Below are 20,081 nucleotides of genomic sequence, written 5' to 3'. Positions count from 1 at the left end.
CCTCTTGCCTCGCACACCTCATCCTGAACCGTTCGTAGTCCCTGTTGGCCATAGGTCGGAAGTACTCGTTCAGGGCTGCGATGGCTGCACTGTATGACTGATCTCTGGGCCTCAGTGTCTTGAACAGCCTCTGAACGGCCAGTCCGGCAGAGTACAGGGGTGTTGGGCTTTTGGCCGTGTCCCTAATCTCCACTGCAGCGAAGTACAACTCCAGGTTCTCCACCCAGGCCACCCACCGGGCCCCCAGACTTGCAGGCACGCCCAGGACATCGAAATGGGGTATTGGTGCCAGATGACCCCGACATGTCCCCTCGTCGTCCGACATGCTGAATACTGTTGGGGATGCCGGATGCAGTCACCGGTGTTGAGGTATGCCTGCAATTGCTGGGCTTCAGGTAGCTTGACCCTTTGTGGGGAGGTCCTTTGGAGGCGTCCACCTTCTCCCTTGGGGGTGTGGATAGGAGGCGAGGTTTCAAAATGGGCCCCTCCCATTGTAACACTCCCTGGACCGGCCTCTGCAGTGTCACTGACCGTCAAGTTCCCCCGCTCCCCCACCCCAGGGCGCACAAGCACTCTGTCTGGAGCCGCTACTCCCGGGCGTGGTGCACCTGTAGCCTGTCGGAGGGGTTGGCGTTTTATTTCTTCACCCCTTTTTTTGAAGAATGATGTTTATTTTCCTTCATGAGCCCGGCTGTTAAAGGGCCTTCCTTTCCTGGTGGCCAGGCTATTCACTGCTGCAGCCCGGGTGTTGGAATCGGCTTCTCCTCATCAACAGGAGAGACAGAGAGATGGCACTGCCCCCTTTTCTTTGTTTAGCAGTCCTCCCGAATGGATGGCACGCCCCCTGCCGGCCGCACCGTGGTCAGAATCCGGGGCTCACAAGGTGAGTTTCAATGTTTTTTTTTTTTTTCGTGGCAGCCCATGCAATCATGGGCTTCGGCTCCCTGGCTGCCGCTTAAAACTTGGTGGCTGTGTTGCAGCGGCTGCCTCATTAAGCTCACACGGGGACTCTTCTCCGCACGGGCCTTCACAGGCCCCGCCCCCTTCCTTTGCCCTGGGCCGGGGCCCTGACCCGCAGTCTTGCCGGCAGTTCTGAGTTCGGGGGCCTCCACCGCAGATGAAGACTCCCCGTAAAGGTGTGGAGGCGTATGGCATCGGCACTGGGCGCCCGCTGTTAGATGAGCGTCCAAGGGCCCCGGCCGCTGAGCGTGACCGCACACGCAGGCTTCTTTCTCCGGCCCCTTTCAGCGAGGCCAACAGAGGACCGTCGACTCCTTCAGCGATTCCCTCAGTGGGCCCGCGAGGGGGTGAAGATCCTCGTCACCAATGTTGTGGCCTGCCTCCGGGCTCCGGGGCAGGCCACTGATGATGGCGGGATCACCCGACAGGGCTGCCTCGCTGGAGGCACCCAGCCGGCGGCAGGCAGGGAACACCCTGCAATTTCCGGGCCTCCGGATTAAACCACAGTTGCTTGGGGATCATCCCAAGCCCAGCGTCTCAGCACTGGGATCACCCAGGCTGAGCTGCTCGCATAGGCCGTGATCACGCGGTAAGAGACCCCACCACTGAAGGGACACAGAAACGAGTTGCCGCTTTCTGGGGCTCTGCTGTACTGCTGTCGCCGTGCCAGCAGAGCCCCTTTTATTATTAAAGCGTTATGACGCAGTCATGACACGCACGCAGCGGGGACCACTAGACCAACACACAACAGGTTGGAGGGGGCGCAGAACAGTGGAAACATTGGCTAGCTTGTACTGCATATACTAAAGTCAAGCAAGAAGGAGGTTTCAGCCTTCCAGTTGCATTCCAGTAGGCCATCACTGCCCCTACTCCACCCCTCTATAATCATCCAGGTTGTAGTAGCCCTCAAAAGGCAGAGCAACACAAGTAGGATGGGAGAATTAAATGCCAGCCCATCCTGTGAGTGTGTCAAACCTCAGAGCAAAGACTGTGCCTGTGCCTCCTACCTTGGAACACAATCTAATTTGGTGCAAATCTCGCAAGTGGGAGCATGGGAATCCCCTGCGTGTGTGTGGGCTGCAGACCCTGGATCACATGCTCACATCTTCAGTGTCATATTCTGGCCAAGGTTCTTTGGGCATGCATTCAGGGTGGGTCTCACAACTTTAAACAGTGTGATATATTGAGTGGGCACCTCACTCCTTGGAGCATACTATCACCTGTTCCTGGTAATCTCACAACTGAATGTACAGTTTCACTCTTGGTCATCTAAGTGACCCCATGTATATTAATGGAGTCAGTCTCCCATCTCGGAAGACAATTATATATTCTGATATCTTACAGGCACAAGCCTTCTATCCCTTGCCCCATGACAGCTTCCAACATCCTGAGCGGGTGCTTATGGACAGCAGGCAGCTCGGGACATGCCTGTTGCCAATTGAAAGTAGCCTGATCTACTATTTAGACACTGGGAGAGTGCCATGAATCCACATTCGTGGTGAAGTACTCAACATACAGAACACAATGGTATAGTGTTGCAGTCTTGTTGAAAAATGACAATTCGGTCTGTTTAAATGTAAAGCAGAGTGGCTGAGAAGTACACACACTGTGCCATTAAAAATAAAGCAGCTGTGGTGGGTGGAAGTGCTGCTTTCGTGGCATCAAGAGTATGCAATTCCCTGCGGGTAGTGTTGGTAATTTCCTATTGAAGTATAGCAGCCCTATTGAGAAGTGCCATTAAAAGTGAAGCTGTCCAGTAGGCTGGATCAGTGCTGCCCCATAAAAGGTGTAAAAGCCTCTGTGAGAAGTGGCAGTACTGTGCCAACGGTGAGAAGTGTAGTATTTTCAGCTTAACTATGCTTAAGCACTTTGGGTTATTGAATAGTGCTGCTACATTCTGAGTAATTCCATCCCTTTACATATATTAGCTCTTGTATAACCACGGCAGTGTTGAGTTATTCTGATGATGATGAAGATGATATCAGACTTGCTCAATAGTTCTGGTTCTGTATCATTAAACATACTTTAGATCTTCAGGAGATAGCTCAGGGGCAACGTGCTCGCCTTGAAAGCAAGATGACACAGAGCAACACAGGTTCAATCCCTCGGTCCGCACAACACAAGTTCGATCCCTCGGTTCGCACAACACAGGTTCGATCTCTCGGTCCGCGCTTAGAAACCTCTGGGTATTACGTGCATTATAACATTATAATTAACCAATAAAAATAAATAAATCGGCTGAGAAGTGCTAAGCCTTGTAAGAGTGTAGCAGCTCAACGGAGAAGTACTGATGTTGTCCCATCAAAAGTATAGCAGACCCCCTAAAATGAACTAGCATTGCCTCAACAAAACATAGTATTACCGCTGAGAAGATTCAACAATTATAGAAGCCCTGTTGGGAAACAGCAGTACTACCCCATCAAGAGTATAGCGAGCTAACTGAGGAGTACCAGCATTGCCCCATTTCAAATATGGCTAGCTCTACTAGAAAGTGCTGGCTCATATAGATTACACATCCCTGCTGAGAAGTGCTGTTACTGTCTCTATAGAAACCCAATAGCTCTGCGCCATTAGAGTTACAGCAGCCCTGCAAGTACTGTCCCATTGAATGGTATTACACTGAACATGGATAACAGTATGGCAAGGTCCATACTGAGTTCTATGTGATAATTCAGCATTTTGAAGAACAAATGCAAAAAAGACCAATTTATTTTGGCCGATTTGTGTGGACTTCAAAATGCCGAATTATCACATTCTACTGCTCCCCCCCGCCAAACCGCCCAAGAAGGTGATCCCACCTAACCCCACATGCCCCCCTCTCCCACGCTTTTTCCTTCCTTAGAATTCAGGGGAGTTCCCTCCCTCAACCCATCCATTCCCCGCCCATAGCATTCCACCTCACCACGTGCACACTCAGAGACATGCAAACAGTCTCATTTGCCCTCTACCTGCCCCCTCCCTCCACAGATGCAATGGATGCAATGCAAGAGGGGTGCACAGATTTAGAGGTACCTCTTGCTTTGCATCTGTCCCTCAATTTCTAAAAATCGTTTTGGGTTGGGTGTACCTCTACATATGTGCACCCCTCTTTCAAAGAGGGGTGCACAGATGTACAAATACACCCAACCCAAAACTATTTTGAGAAATTGAGGCACAGACTTGCTTTGCATCTGTGCCTCAATTTCTAAAACTCGTTTTGGGTTGGTGTACCTCTACATCTGTGTACCCCTCTTCCAAAGATGGGTGCACAGATGTACAAATACACCCAACCCAAAACGATTTTTAGAAATGGAGGCACATATGCAACCTCTTGCTTTTCATCTGTGCCTTCATTTCTAGAAATCGTTTTGGGTTGGGTGTACCTCTAGTATACCCAACCCAAAACTATTTTTAGAAATTTAGGGACAGATGCAAAGCAAGAACCTCTAGCTTTGCATCTGTCCCTCAATTAAAAAAAGCGTTTTTGGGGGGGCTCACCCCCGATTTCATTCTGCCGGTGGGTGCCCGGGCCCCGGGGCACCCGCATACTTGGCGCCCCTGCTTTCCACTCACATCACATTTTGATGCAGGCAAGGAGACTGGGCCCATTGTAACTATATGGAAACGAACACAAGTGCGAGTAGAAATGCTTTATTCATGTCCTGCACACAGGACCACTCCGACTACCACCGGATCGCTCATCCACTAACCGCCAACTGTCCCCACCAACCGTCAATCACCCCGCTCCCCGCGCCCAACGTGCCATTCCCGCGTTCCTTGGTGCACGGTGCAGGGGCGCCTCGCGCCATGGGAGGGATCACAACACATGTCCCTTTCAACAGAAAAAGAGCAATACCATAGGTATATAAATTTGGTTAATAACTTCACACGCATCCTCACCTCAGGTAAAATCATATCACTTTGATACCCATCCAGCTTGGTACGACTATCATGATACAAATTATTTCTAGAAAAAGCTAATTTCTTTAATAATATGATTCCACTCATGTGGAAAAGTCCATTACGATTAGACGTGTTTCGTCATCGGGTGCCTTTTTCAAATCAGGGCATTAATTGAGTCAAAAATATGCAATGCCATTCTTAAAACAACATCTAGGTACATTTCAGTCATGACAGAGATGAGGGAGTGGGGAAAGGGAGGATATTTTAGGTTAGGTACAAAGAAGAAAACAACAAAAAGGAAAAATAAAAAGAAAAAACGTATGAAGTTACAAAATGAGCGGTAATACACCTCTTATCAAAAAGCTTTTTTTTTAAATTACGTCACATAGAAGCATACGTTAGACTTCTGTTTCAACTCCAATGGTCTCGCATTTTGAGTTAGTTAGTACATTTATCATATGCCACATTTAAATTTCTCCTGGTTCAAAAATACAACCACTTAGATTAAACGTTCAATTTTATGTTGTTATTAAATATTATATTCCACAAAATCAGATACAGGCCAGTGGTTTAAACATTCAATTGTTTCATAGTTTTAAATATGATAGTCTACATTACCAATGCTAGTTGCTATAAAGCATATCTAGTATGAGCAATGTCCGAGGAAATCCTAAAAATTAGGTGATTGAACAACTAAAGGAACTTATTAGTGGATGGCACAGGCAAGGTCTGATAACAGACAAAGAAAAGACACATCTGTTCATTTAGCGACCTGTTATACCTACAATCTATTTTCTTCCCAAAATACATAAGCACTTTGATCCCATTCCTGAAGGAAGGCCTATCCTAAGTGTTATTGGCTGGGCTACGGAAAGGATTTCAGAGTACCTGGACAATATTCTACGACCAAGAGTGTCAAAACTTAAGGCTTACCTTAAGGACAGGACAAAAACAATAGAAAATCATACAAGAGATCAAATGGCAATCAAGTTACCTTTTGGCAACCCTTGATGTACGTGCCCTATACACGTCAATCAGACATGACTTAGCGATCAAGACACTAGAACACGAGTTTAAAGGTGAATCAGCCTCACACTTCCAGCAGGGGATAATGCTGAAAGAAATGCTAAAAGCAACTCTGGATCACAACATATTTATATTTAATGACGATTTTTACATACAAAAAAAAGGGAGTGGCTATGGGTAACAAGTATGCGCCAGCACTAGCGAACCTATTCATGGGGAAGCTTGAGGACTCGATTGTGTATACGAATGAAGCATTTCCTGAGAAGGTGGTCTCTTGGGCAAGATATATCGATGATGTGCTGCTAATCTAGAAAGGAACAGTTAGAGAACTGATGAGTTCACCAAACGACTCAATAGCAATAATTTGGGAATTCAAGGGGCAAGCAGTTAAACCAGCATCAATTTTCCTGATTTGACAATACATACAGTTAGGGATCACCTTGAAAACAGACATATCAAAAGGAAACGGAAGTTGGCCCTTTGTTTCATCCATACTGTGTCTCTCTCTGGCGGCCCGGGTAAAAGCTGGGTAAAAAACAATGTTTAGAATTGAGGGACAGATGCAAAGCCAGACCCTCTTGCTTTGCATTTGTCCCTCAATTTCTAAAAATCATTTTGGGTTTGGGTATACTTCTACATCTGTGGAATCATATGTTAAAAGAAATTAGCTTTTTCTAGAAATAATGTGTAGCGCAGTCATTTTTGAGAGACAACCTAAACTACTTATAACCGAGATTGGGGTTTCGTTTTCCTCTGATTTCACTCATAAGCGCGACACACAGCCAACAAAGAATTAAGAAACAAGTCGCTGGGCATAATAAGTTGATATTATTGAAACCCATTGATTTGAACTCATGATACCTTTCACTTTCATCCTCTTCTGGGAAAGGTTTGCTCACATGGACCCTCTCACATCCACGTGAGCTTACCATAATCTCATTCTCCTTGCTGCGGCACTCCTCTTCTGCCATTTTCCCACTTCTGTTCATCTTGACAATCCTCTGTTCGTTCCACCAGTCATTCTTGCCCAATTTAACAGCACTACAACTAGCTTCTGTGACAACTTCTGGTTCAAAATTTTGTGAATCACCCTTAGTTACATTAAAAGATTTTTTAACTTCCACCATATCTCCCACTTGAACATCATTCTCTTTGGCACACATCCTACTGTTATAACCAACCGTGTTCTTTAACTGTGTCTCCAAAACCTTCATTTGAACACTCTCCACATCTACCAGAGGTACACTCTCACCCAACAATCGCCCAACCCAAGCTGGCACCAACTTTGACCCGGCCTTCCTTCCTCTTAACAATTTGAAAGGTGATACACCAGTTACCACATTTGCCATGGTCTGATACGCCCCAAGCATGTCACACAATGCTCTGTGCACTGACACACAGTTAGCAATTGCCCACTGAATACATCTGTTAACTGTTCTGTTTACTCTCTCCAACAAACCATTAGCTTGGGGATGGTAAAGGGCAGTTTTCCAACTCTTGGTTCCCATTTCATTAAGAAACATCTGCATTTCCCTCGAGGTAAATGGAATCCCGTTATCTGTCACTAATGTCTCTTGGGTACCTTCTTGTCCAAACAGTTCTCCCAAATACCTAATCACACAAGACGTTGTTGGTGCAGACATGAACTCCACCTCACATCACCGGGATTGATAATCCACCACAACCAGCGCATAACACTCCTCGGAGCTCAACATATGCATGGGTCCAATGAAATCCATAGTTAACTTGACCCACAGCGCCCTTGGCCACTCCACAACTTGCAATGGTGCATTCCGGCACTACATACCCTTGTCAGCTGCACCGCAAACACCACACTGTTCTATCATCCAATCAACCTCTCTGTCCATTCCCAGCCACCAATAACACTCCCACAAACGCCTTTTGGTATGGGTTTCCCCAACATGACCATCATGAATCATTCTCAACAATCTTGCTCGTGCACCAACAGGAGGCACCATTCTGTGGTCGCGAATCAACACACCAATTTCCACCGACAACTCTTCCTGGATCTTTGCATACACCTACATATCTTTGTCCACAACCCGCTCTCTAAGCCATCCATTCAACATTCTGTACTACAAGCACCAACATATCATCATGCTTTAACATACTCTTCCACTCATCACATGCAATAGCGTTGTGTCCCTCACTAACCCATGCTACCATCTCCACATCTCCTTCAACATCCATCCTCCCTGCAACTTCCGGTAGCGGCAACCGTGACAAAAAATTGTCTCTTGTATTCAAGTTACCAGGAATATATTCCATGGTCTATACATATTCATGTAACTTAGAAGCAGGGTGTGCTAAATGTGGCGCAGCTTTACCAGAACCTCCAGCTTGCAGAACTTTCCACAATGGCTTGTGATCTGTCCTTATCGTAAACCTGTGCCCCACACATAGGACTTTAAATGTTGCACAGCCCACACACATGCAAGAGCCTCCCGCTCAATTACTGAATACTGTCATTCGGATTCCCGCAAAGTGCATGAGGCAAACGCCACAGTACATTCCTTCCCAGCATTCATTTATCCCAACCCAGCACCCAATCCACATGCACTAGTGTCTACAGTTATTACACATGGATTACCGTCGCAGCACACATTCAAAATGGGTGCATCCCCAATCCTCTTCTTATTGATAACAAAACACCTTTCTCTCACATCAGACCACTCATAACTCACACCCTTGCGCAACAATTGTCTTAATCGTTCAACAAATGTGGTGTATCCACGTAAAAACCTTGAATAATATTGACACAAGCCCATGAAGGATTACAAGCTGTCCTTATCCCGCAGCCTCAGTGCCTGTTTAATAGCCGTGAGCAGTTCCTCCCACGGTTTTACACCATCTACTGATATCACATGTCCTAAATATTCCATTGATGCCTGTAAAAACAGACATTTCTCTTTTTTTAATGTCATTCCTCTCTCGTGCAACCTTCTCAACACCTCTACTAAGATCCTGTTGTGCTCACTTTCACTCTGTTCAAAAACCAAATAACCGTTCTGAAACATCACCACTCCCTTCAAACCCCTAAACAACTCACGCATAACACGGTGGAACACAGAATTGCAGATGGAAGTCCAAAAGGCATCCACTTGAACTGATACGCCCCTTCTGGTGTCACAAAAGCAGTAAAACGTCTGGAATCTGGATGCATTTGAATCTGGTGGTATGCAGCTCTTAAGTCCAGAGTAAAAAAAAATGTAGCTTCAAGTTTAGGCAAGGGATGGCAATCCACCCAAATTGCTGCATTAAGTCCTCTCAAATCTATACACAAGCGAATGTCTCTGTTTCTTGTTCCCGCTACTACGACTGGTGACAACCATAATGATGATTCAATTTGTTTAATAATTTGATGTTTAACTATATTTTCTAGGTGATTAACAAGTTCTCTTTGCACACTGAATGTTATAGCCCTCACACCATGTCTGACATGTCTTGCATTATGTTTCAATTTTATTTGATGCATAAATCCTTTCACGCATCCCAGTTCATCCTTAGAAATTTCCTCATGCTATTGATGAGACTTCTGTAGGTCATTCTTGTCATGTATAGATGGAACTTGTTCCTAACCACATGGATCCAGAATCATTCACAAGCATGCCTGCATTTCCCATCCAAGCACATTAATGCCTTTGCAAGCTACATAAATCCTGTCTTCGGCATAGCGTCCTTTAAATTCAAGATGCACATGAAAATATCCCATTAAGATAATGTTCTCTCCTTCATACTGTTCTCAAGCAATTTGAGCTTTCATCAAGGCGATGTGTCCGAAATTAATTTGGTAAGTTTCCTGCGATTTATAACTGACAGTGGCACCTGAATCCATGACCAAATTAACATATTTGTCATTAATCTTCACTCTGCATCATGGTAATTTGTTCATTCTTGAAGATACAGCTGTTGAGCCGACCGTTAGCACAATGTTTTCCACGCCACTGTTCTCCTCTGCATCACTTTCTGCTGCAATGTTCACATGACCTCCTCTGCCCCAGCGGCATGTCTTTGCAAAGTGGCCAACACGTCTGTATATACCACATTCCTTGTTCAATGCTGGACACATCGTGCTGAACAAATATATGGACAACACCCCAGCAACGGTAACACTGTTTGGTGTCACGCATGACACCTCTTCCTCCTCTCCTAATGTTTACTCCTCCAGCTCTTGAAGGCATCCGCATGGTCTTGTCATTGACATAAGAACACAATGGATTTTCATCACCTTGCTTGTCCAGAACCTTCACACCACTGGCAGACACTTCCATACTTTTCGCAATATACCCCGCCTGATCCAGTGTGAGGTCCCTGCAACTTAACAATCTCTCCTGAATTCTCTTGTTGCAATGTACAACAATTTAATCTCTCAAAAGATGGGCAATTAAAGGCCCAAACTCACAATCCGCTGCCAATATCCTCAAAGCAGCTAAATACTCCTCCACTGACTGCACCTTGCTGGCGAACATGGAAGTGATGCCTTTGAAGAATAACATTAGTCTGTAAGTCACAATGCTTCTTTATGCGTAGAACTGCCTCCATATATTCATCCAGCTCGTCACCCTCCACTTGTACTACGGGTAGATGATGAGACAGTCTGTCCTTCCAAACCCAGGGCATTAACTAACAAGACAGACTTCTTCTCTGACTTATATGCTATTTCATCCTTGGCTGCTAAATAAGTCTGAAATGCCCTGATTCACACCCCATTTAACTGGAGGCTTGCATGGGGTGGTTAAAAACGGTGGTAGCGGCTGGGCCTGTTCAATGCTAGCCATTTTTCTTGAACAAATTATAAAATCTGATTTCATATTTCTCTGTCAGTCTTTTGGCGCCCTTGTGTATTCAACGTTATTATAAAATGCGCCTGTTGCCTTCCCTGTGAGTTTACTTTTTAAATAGCAGGCACCTTCTGACAGTTCTTGAGCCCCACTGTGGCCTTATCAATACATGGTCACAGGCACCATACTCCACCAGGTAACGTGACACTGCTACCGTCAACCGTCACCACCCCCTCCAGCTTACTTTGCACACCGCCAGAGGAATGGAGTGAATCAATCAGGTAAGTCTGGTTAGCTTCTTCCACACTGTGTGGGCCGCATACGACATGGGTCCTCGTCGCCACTTGTAACGATATGGAAACGGACACAAGTGGAAGTAGAAATTCTTTATTCAGGGCCCGCACACTGGACCTCTCCAACCACCACCGGACCGCTCATCCACCAGCTGTCCCCACCAACGGTGAACTACGTTCCTTTCTCATGTTCCTTGGCACGCGGCACAGGGGCGCTTTACGCCATGGAATAGAGAACACAACACCCATGGATTTTGCCTGCTCTTTAATATTACAAAAGAGACAGCAGGGTCCATAGGCATCCTGTGTAATGGCCGTCTACATGTTTGTACATGTCAACCGTCATTACCTCCACGTCCCTCTTCCTCGTCACAGTACTTACCTCTGAGGCCCCGCCTCCAACCCAGGAACCTTTCTTTAATTTCTTTTCTTTGAGGTATAATACCTCCCCTTTACCCACAATCCCCAGAACAAATTTTCCTGCCTCCGGCTAGGACTGATTTCGGTGTGGGGCACCGGAGGGCTATGATTGCTGACCCCACTGGAGGTTCCCTTTTGCAGGGATTCAGGACTGTTATATCCCTCAAATCTTCCATGCACGCAAGGATGACAGGACACATCGTACATCAAACTATCTTTATTCTTAACTGCCAGCCTCTTTCTCGCTGAGGCCCCTCCTCTTCATGCTGCATTGCCTCTCCCTCTTAACCCCTTCAGTCCATGCAGCTTTTTCTTTGCAACATCTCTGCCTCACATATCTCCTTACGTCCAAGTTAAAACTCCTCCATCAGCCTGCAGGGCCTCGTGATGGTTCGCTTGGGTCGCCCCTCTGTCTCGTCTCCATCTCCCCTTCCAGCTGTTGTCTAGCCACTTTCCTAATTCTCCTCTACTTCTTCATCTGGTGCCTTCGTCTCTTGTCAGGTATCTTCATCTGGTTTGAGGCGTTTGAAAAATGATGAATTCCTTGTGACAGCCATTTGGGCGTTGGCAGTTGTCAGCATAGTCCCTTTTATTTCAGCACCCTGAGGCGGGTGCTGTCATATCGGGTATCTGTCTTCCTCTGTATTTGCTGTTTTACCAGCATCTCTTCTCCTTCTTTGAACTCCTTGACCGTCGCTCTTCTGATCCAGTCCGTTCTTTCTTTTGTGGTCTCATTTGGTGCTGCATCCCTTTCTCTCACTTTGTCCTTTAGCACTCCTCGGCTCCTTCTGGGTCATGCAAGCCCCTTGGGGTAAGCGTGTCTTGGCTTGATACGTTCTCATCAGGTCCCCGGGTGGTACCCCGGTCACTGAGTGTGGTGCGTTTCTGTAATGGCAGAGCATGGCCTGCTGGATCGGCATTCCTTCAATGGCCACCTTTTGGATTGTTCTCTTGATAGACGACATAAACCGCTCTGCCATCCCGTTGGCCTGCCGCCACATCAGTGTTAACCGCTGGTGGTTGAAGCCTAGATGTCTCGTGAACCTATTGAAGTGTTGGTCACTGAACGGTGGTACACTCAGTTTTAATTGTGGTGGGGATGCCCCACTCGCTGAATACCTCATCTATGACCCCGGTGATCTCGGCGAAGGCTGTGGATCGTGTGTGCTTTACATTGGGGAATCTGTAGAATTTGTCGATTATCACCAGGAGGCAGTCCCCCTGTCTTGAATGGCCCATAGAAGTATTTGGGTGGGTGCTGGTCCTTGAATAAGGATGCTGAATAGCCACTGGAGAGCCTGGAGGGCTGCAAGAATAAGATGCACTGTCACAGTGATCTTTCATGACCGTGCATCCTGTTCCTGCAGCCCTCTAGGCTCTCCAGTGGCTATCCAGCATCCTTATTCAAGGACCAGCACCCACCCAAATACTCTGCCTCAATAAAGACCGACGGCCGAAACACGTGTTGGCGTTCCTGATGTGACTAGCAATATACATGCCCAGCTAAACACTGGAAATTAAGTGCCGATTAAATCAAGACTTAATACACAATCAAGTTTCTTGAACCTTCATTTATGGAAATCAACCAGATGTGAACGAATCACTCACAAATCCAGCGCCAATACACACAGAGTTTCTATTATTCTTCTTACTTCGTCAAATGGGAATCTGTGAGCTTGTCCCACTGAAACCTTGTATGAAATTATATGATATGGCATTTATAACACGCCTATACACAAGTGTTTCAAGGCGTGACGAGGCAAGGGGGGGGGCAGATGGAAGACAGAGACAACAATCTTACTAGGGCAGGTGGCATTGAGATCGTGCAAGTGCAGGGGAGGGGGAAAAGGGAAAAGTGCAGGGGGAAGGGGAGGGAACAGTGCAGTCCATAGTATAACAGTAAGATAAATATGGACAATAAATAAAATTGCGGCCAGCTGGTGGCAAGTGCAGGGTAAGAGCAGACATTGGGTGTCAAGTGCTAGTAGGGGCTGTAGGGAAACAGAACAGTCCCTGAGTGCAAAGGTTGCCAGGGGGGCAGTGCAGCTGTGCAACTGGCGGGAGGGGACCTGGGCCCAAGATCAGAGGGTAGCCAGGTAACCAGTGCAGTTTCAGCCAGGAGATCAGCAGGGGAGATGAGGAGAGAAAGCAGAAGCAAAGAGGAAGGTCTTGAGGTGCTTCCAGAACTGGAGGTGGTTCTCCTCAAGTTTCAGAGAGGCAGGGAGGCTGGATCGGCATTCCTTCAATGGCCGCCTTTTGGATTGTTCTCTTGATAGACGACATAAACCGCTCTGCCATCCCGTTGGCCTGCGGCCACATCAGTGTTAACCGCTGGTGGTTGAAGCCTAGATGTCTCGTGAACCTATTGAAGTGTTGGTCACTGAACGGTGGTACACTCAGTTTTAATTGTGGTGGGGATGCCCCACTCGCTGAATACCTCATCTATGACCCCGGTGATCTCGGCGAAGGCTGTGGATCGTGTGTGCTTTACATTGGGGAATCTGTAGAATTTGTCGATTATCACCAGGAGGCAGTCCCCCTGTCTTGAATGGCCCATAGAAGTATTTGGGTGGGTGCTGGTCCTTGAATAAGGATGCTGAATAGCCACTGGAGAGCCTGGAGGGCTGCAAGAATAAGATGCACTGTCACAGTGATCTTTCATGACCGTGCATCCTGTTCCTGCAGCCCTCTAGGCTCTCCAGTGGCTATCCAGCATCCTTATTCAAGGACCAGCACCCACCCAAATACTCTGCCTCAATAAAGACCGACGGCCGAAACACGTGTTGGCGTTCCTGATGTGACTAGCAATATACATGCCCAGCTAAACACTGGAAATTAAGTGCCGATTAAATCAAGACTTAATACACAATCAAGTTTCTTGAACCTTCATTTATGGAAATCAACCAGATGTGAACGAATCACTCACAAATCCAGCGCCAATACACACAGAGTTTCTATTATTCTTCTTACTTCGTCAAATGGGAATCTGTGAGCTTGTCCCACTGAAACCTTGTATGAAATTATATGATATGGCATTTATAACACGCCTATACACAAGTGTTTCAAGGCGTGACGAGGCAAGGGGGGGGCAGATGGAAGACAGAGACAACAATCTTACTAGGCCAGGTGGCATTGAGATCGTGCAAATGCAGGGGAGGGGGAAAAGGGAAAAGTGCAGGGGGAAGGGGAGGGAACAGTGCAGTCCATAGTATAACAGTAAGATAAATATGGACAATAAATAAAATTGCGGCCAGCTGGTGGCAAGTGCAGGGTAAGAGCAGACATTGGGTGTCAAGTGCTAGTAGGGGCTGTAGGGAAACAGAACAGTCCCTGAGTGCAAAGGTTGCCAGGGGGGCAGTGCAGCTGTGCAACTGGCAGGAGGGGACCTGGGCCCAAGATCAGAGGGTAGCCAGGTAACCAGTGCAGTTTCAGATTCAGCCAGGAGATCAGCAGGGGAGATGAGGAGAGAAAGCAGAAGCAAAGAGGAAGGTCTTGAGGTGCTTCCAGAACTGGAGGTGGTTCTCCTCAAGTTTCAGAGAGGCAGGGAGGCTGTTCCAGAGGGAGGCCCCAGCTGAAGAAAGAGATCTACCACCAACTCGCTGTTTGGAGAAGCGACTGACCCTGAGGGAGTTGGAGGTGGATGAGCAAAGAGCTCGATAGGAAAGATATTTAGGAAGAGAGAGTTGAAGGTATTGAGGTCCCAGGCCCAAGAAGGAATTGTGGACAATACAGAGGGTTTAGAACTTAATCTTCGCCACCACTGGGAGCCAGTGCAGAGATTTCAGTCCAGGAGAGATACGATCCCTGGGCTTAAAGCTAAGGACAAGTCTCGCAGTCCTGTTTTGGATGAGTTGCAGAGGGCGGAGTGTAGGTAGATTTAGAAAGAGGCTGTTGCAGTAGTCCAGCCTAGAGAGAACCAGAGCTCTGGAGACAGTGAGCTTCTGGGGGAAGGAGAGGAAAGGAAAAATACCTCTCAGGAGGTGCAACTGGTAGGGTGACTTCTTAGAGATGTCAGGGATGTGAGGAGAGAAGGATGACCCAGAGGATTTTAGCTGCACAGGTGGGAGCAGGAAAAGGGCCAAGAAAGGCCGGCCAGAGAGTGACAGGAAAGGATGGAGCAGGTGTGCCGATGAGGAGAATCTCAGTCTTACTGGCATTAAGACAGAGATCATTGGCGGCACACCAATCCTGTATAGGGCAGCAGGAACAAAACAGGTGTCTTTAAGAACAAGTATAGCACAGGGGTACGCCATTCCTACAAGCTCTCAACCTGTATTTGCCTTGAGATGTAGTCGGCTGGATTGCTGTCCCCCTCTGCCGGTGCACGATGGTATAGTCATACTCCTGGAGGCAGATTTCCCATCTTTCTATCCTGGGAGGCATCTTTGTTCTTGGCTTGCCGAACAGTGACAGGAGGGCCTTGTGGCCTGAACTTCTTTCCGATCACAAAGTGATGAAAGTATTCACAAAAAAATAACCTATCATGCCCACACTGCTGCTAGGTTCTCTTTCTCTGCCTGTGAATATGCACTTTCCATCTGGGACAGGGATCTGCTCACATAGGCCATGACACAGCTTGCTGGGGCATCTGGCTTTTCATGCTGTGCCAGGATGGCTCCCAGGCCAACTCGGGTGGCGTCGACCACTAGTTCCATGTGCCATTGTGGGTTGAAGTATGCCAAGTGCAAAGCACTGGCTAGTTCCCTTTTGATCGTGTCAAACGCCGTCTGGCATTCTCTTGACCTTCGGAATGGTTCATCCTTTCATAGGAGCTGTCGTAGCGGTTGGTGGTGATGGCATATTTCTGTAGATATCGGGCACAGTACCCAGCCATCCCGAGGAAGGATCTTACTTCTTACTTCCTGTAGTTCATTGATGGCGCATACTTTTTCTGGTCTGGCTGCATTCCTTCCACAGAGAAGAATAGGCTGTAGAACCTCAGCTTGTCCCTGCTGATGTTGCATTTGTCATAATTTAGGGTGAGCCCGGCTTTCTTCAGGATGCCACACACCTCCAGGAGTGCTCAATTGTGTTCCAGGGTATCTTCTGAATAATTAAAAGCCATTTTGACCGGGAGGAGTAGGTGCCTGATGGTCTCCTGGAATATCTCTGTGGCTGAGGAGATCCCAAAGTTCAGCCGCTTGAACATGAAAAGGCCATCGTGGGATGCAAATATTTGTGTCACTCTAGAGTCAGAGTGCAGTTCCAGCTGGTGGTACCCTTGATTGAGGTCTAGTTTAGAAAATGTCATTGCACAGTTTAGGCTGACGATTATGTCCTCTATCTTGGGCCCCGGGTGTCTCTCTCTCTCTCTCTCTCTCTCTCTCTCTCTATCTCGCTCTCTCTCTCTCTCTCTCTCTCTCAAAGGTGGTATTTGCCACTCACATGTCGACGCAGAGTTGAAGTCTGTTACCATCCTTGGGCACCACTACCAGGAGTGTGATCCATGGCATGTGCCCCGTCGTGCGTTCAATTATGTCGTTGTCCTGAAGCTGTTGTAATTCCCGTGACAGGGCTTCCTGTAAGTGGAATCCCACTCTTCTCAGGTGTTGCGGGACGGGTTTGACTTGATGGTTCATATGAAAGCTAACCACTGTGCCTTTCAATTTACCCAGTCCTTGAAAGAGTTTGGGGAATGCGTCTCTGATCGTCTCCTCGGTCAACAGTCACCCTTATAGGTGGCATATAGACTAGTATCCGGACTGGTTTTCACCGCTTACCACTACGTCGTTGAATTTATGTCAATCAAGCCGAGTGTTTTTGCTGTACGATAACTCAGTAGGCACTTTCCTTGGACTTGGTTCTGGAGGTCGTTAATGGTGGTGTCGATCTTCCCTTTGAAGGAGAAAGTTTTGCCAAATTGTCCTATCGACGGGAGTGGTAGATTGGCCTCCCATTGAAAAAATCCTTGCCTTCAACTCTTGGGTGTTCCCTGAAAGCAGGAATTCCTGTTCCCCCATAATGTTGACGGTTGCCCCAGTTTCAATAAGGAACGTGTGTGTGACTGCGTCCATCATCACCAGTACTCTGGGTGCCTCACTGCCGTTTTGTGCCCCATGTATGAGGTTTACAAATTTGTCAGGGAAATTCCGGGTCTTGTCTGTATGAAAGTTCTTTCCAGTTTGTGTATGGGTCACCTGAGTAGCCAAAGGCATCCGCATAGTACTCTGATCGTGTCGGCGGGTCATATGCGGTGTCTCTCGGTATTCTATTCTGTGTTCCATTGTTCTTCCATCCTCCTCGGCTGTTGTGGGTAGGACTGGGTCTGTCTCCATGGCAGGACCGGCAGGACTGGTCTATATGGCTGCCTCCAGTTGAGCTGTGTCGCCTGTTGCTAGCGTGTTGGCAGGAATGGCCTCCTTTCTCGGCAGAATGCCTGGAAAAGTCCTTCACTCCCGCACCTGGAGCACCGTTAGGTCGTTGTAGGGCGTGGTCCTGCCATGAGGAAAAAGCTGTCCACAGTGGTAGCATAGCCTCTGGGTTCGTGGCCCTGGTCTCAGCTGCGAGTATCATTCCTTCTGTGGCCCCCTCGGTGGTGTCTGGTGGTCAGTTGTGCTTCTTTCCCTGTCCTTCCTGCTGGTAAGGTGTCTCTGTCTTCAGCCCGGATAGTCGTAATAATGGCATTTACCTCTTTTCCCGCCAAATTCGTGAATTCATAAAGATATCTTGAGCAGCAACTTCTCCTCCCCCGCCCCCTTGATGAAACCAGCGACATCTTTGACCCACACCGTCCATCTGGATCCTCTATCCGACTGTGGTTGGAGGCTGAACGTGGCAGGCTTCCTCAGAAATGCCACACTGCCAGTGGTGTGTAGTACTGTGCCCTGTCCTCCAGCCTGGTCCATTATGGTTGCTGGTATGTGGGTGGTCTGATGTTCTATGAATTAGGACTTTCTTGCTGTTGGCGGGTGTGCACGTGAACGTACCAGACGTAGCACGTGGGGCGCTTCAGGCATGAACTTGAAATTGGACCTGCTTCCATCGTCTTTGTCAGGTCTGTTCAGGCGTCACAGCGGTTGAATCTCGGGGTTGGGCTCGGTTAGATTTGAATGTGTGGGCACCTTCTCCCACTCTCTTCCTGATCGTAGCGCCGGTGGGCTTGACTCGACCGGCACAGACTGCCGGGAAGGATGCTGGCCAGGGTTGGACTGGCCGCATCGGCCCATCTGCCACTGGCCGATGACCTTTGAGGACCTGGGGGGCCAATTTTCATGAGGCAACCCCAGAGCTGGTTTTTCACTCACAGTGTCTGATGCGGCTGGTCTTTTTTTTTGTCAATTAAATTGTTGATGTGATGTCTCACTCTAATTCTGAAGATGATGACAGTGTGTGTGTGTCGTGGCGGCCTCTGGGGCTGAGCCTGGGTGTGGCCTGAGCACACTGACACACTCTCTCTGGGGAGTTGGTAGGGGGGATGGCGCTGGAGTCTGGAGGACCTTCCTGGTGCTGCTGACCTGAGGAGGAGGGAGCATAATTATTAATCAAAACAAAGGTAACAACAACACGCACGTTGTTACCTTGCTTTGATGATTTGCAATTGCAAATTGCAGATGCATGCATGCATGAATCAGCATGATGCATCATAGGGCTGGCCGCCGCAAGGCCAGGCCGCGGTGGTGCAGCGGGCCGCCGTGAGTGCGTGTGTGCTCCTGTGATGATTCTGTTTGAAGTAAGTCAAGTGTTAATATGAACACCGCCGGGCCCGGCGGTACTACTGCTGCTACCAGAAATAGGTCCGAACACCCCAAAAAAAGTGGCCCACCCCTCGCCTGAGAAAAGTGGCCCATCTCTCACCTCAAAAAGTGGCCAACCCGTCACCTCAAAGAAAGTGGCCCTCAAACCATCATCCGTCAATCGCGTCACTTCACGGCTTTACAGAAAATGCTACTTATGGAGGGTTCATGTGTCTGTTGCATGTTGTTATGTTTTGTGTAAACGCTTGAGAAAGTTATAACATTCCTTTTGTTATTTAAAAAAAAAACAACATCATCACATAGTAAACTACTTATTTTGCACAACCAGACTCAAAGCATGGCTACTCGTTGCCACCAGTAATTAAAATAGAGTTGCATTTAATAAGCAGCACAGCCAAATGATGACAAAATAACAACACAGCTCATAAAATAACAAAACTTTGCATACAGTTCTGTGACAGGGTCCACAGCTCCTGGAAATCCTGCTTCCAGCTTCATGAAAGATCCTTGAAATCACTCAATCAAGAATTCCTGCAACAATGCACTTTTATATGCAACCAGGTCGATTATGTCCGGATTTTGCAATTGGACAAGCACATTCCGCTCCACAGACATGAGCATAAAGGCTTCGAGGTTTTCCTGGCAGAGGTGGTTTCTTAGGCGGGTTTTAATATTCTTCAGTTTCTAAAAACTTCTTTCACATGCTACCTGTGTGCAAGATAAGGTCAAGATGAACTTGTATGCCAAATACAATTGCCGGTAAGCACTACTAAAAAGTTCATACCTTTTTAGAATTGCATAGCAACATATTGCACAGTTACAGCATGTATTGCATTTCTGTACTAAAGGCAGCTCTCCAAACTCTTGTAGTGCTGGATCTTCACTATGTAGGACTTCAAAGGCATACTCTCCTGGCAGTGTCCTCCTCTGTTTAGTCCACTTGCTTGCAAAGTCTGAGAGGTCTTCCCTTAACTCCTGTAGCGTTATGGAGTCATCCAGTCCTT

Source organism: Ambystoma mexicanum, chromosome 1p (genome assembly GCF_040938575.1).
Source record: "Ambystoma mexicanum isolate Mex_15411 chromosome 1p, UKY_AmexF1_1, whole genome shotgun sequence".
In the NCBI taxonomy this organism is placed as follows: Eukaryota; Metazoa; Chordata; class Amphibia; order Caudata; family Ambystomatidae; genus Ambystoma; species Ambystoma mexicanum.
Note: the sequence above shows the minus strand (reverse complement) of the source record.